Source organism: Octopus bimaculoides, chromosome 17 (assembly GCF_001194135.2).
Source record: "Octopus bimaculoides isolate UCB-OBI-ISO-001 chromosome 17, ASM119413v2, whole genome shotgun sequence".
NCBI classification, from domain to species: domain Eukaryota; kingdom Metazoa; phylum Mollusca; class Cephalopoda; order Octopoda; family Octopodidae; genus Octopus; species Octopus bimaculoides.
The window spans coordinates 43213945-43215056 of NC_068997.1; positions in this window are offsets into that span (position 1 = coordinate 43213945).

Below are 1112 nucleotides of genomic sequence, written 5' to 3' on the forward strand. Positions count from 1 at the left end.
GATGCGAGAGTGGCAGTCTCGTTTGCAGATGTCACACCTATACGTTGAATCCGGTCTGTTGGCTGTCATTTCTTTTCTGCGGGCTCGGTTTTCAGCTGCTGTCACCCTCAAATTCTCTTCGCCGGTCTGCAGTTGTTTGGAAAGAGTGCCTCTCCAGCTGGTTCGGTCGGCTGCGAGATCCTCCCAGGAATTGGTGTTGATATCAAGTGCATTCATATCCCTCCTGCACACATCCCTGTAACTCAGATTCGGGCGGCCAATGTTTCTCTGCCCTGCGACAAGCTCTTCATAAAGGACATCCTTTGGGATCCGACCATCCTCCATAAGGCGAACATGGCCAATCCAGCGCAGCCGACGTTGTCTTAGTAAGGTGAGCATGGTGAGGAGGCCAGCACGAGACAGAAGGTCAGTATTGGTTACTTTGTCTTGCCAGAGGATGCCGAGTATGCGTCGGAGGCTTCTGAGATGGAAGGTGTTGAGCTGTTTCGCCTGGCGAGCGTACATACATACATACATACATACATACATACATACATACATGCATACAAAAGAAACTGACGCGGATTCACCAAATCCAATCTATTAGTGGCACAGTGAAAATGTGTAAGACATTCCAGAAATTTTCCATCTGAGATTCTTGTGAATAGATGTACACACTTGGGTGTATGAATCGACAACTTAACCAACACACTGACTCAACCACATATTTACAAACATCAGGGACTCTCTTAACTCAAAAGCCTTGTCACTTTGTTAGCCAGTGGATTGAACTCTCACAAGAAGAACTTTATAAAACTCAAAATGAATCAATCATACATACATACATACATACATACATACATACATACATAGAGGTCAGCTACTCTTCAGATATAAATATCTTTACTCTTTTACTTGTTTCAGTCATTTGATTGTGGCCATGCTGGAGCACCGCCTTTAGTAGAGCAAATCGACCCCAGGACTTATTCTTTGTAAGCATAGTACTTATTCTATCGGTATCTTTTGCCGAACCGCTAAGTTACGGGGACGTAAACACACCAGCATCGGTTGTCAAGCGATGGTGGTGGTGGTGGGGGGACAAACATAGACACACAAACATACATATATACATA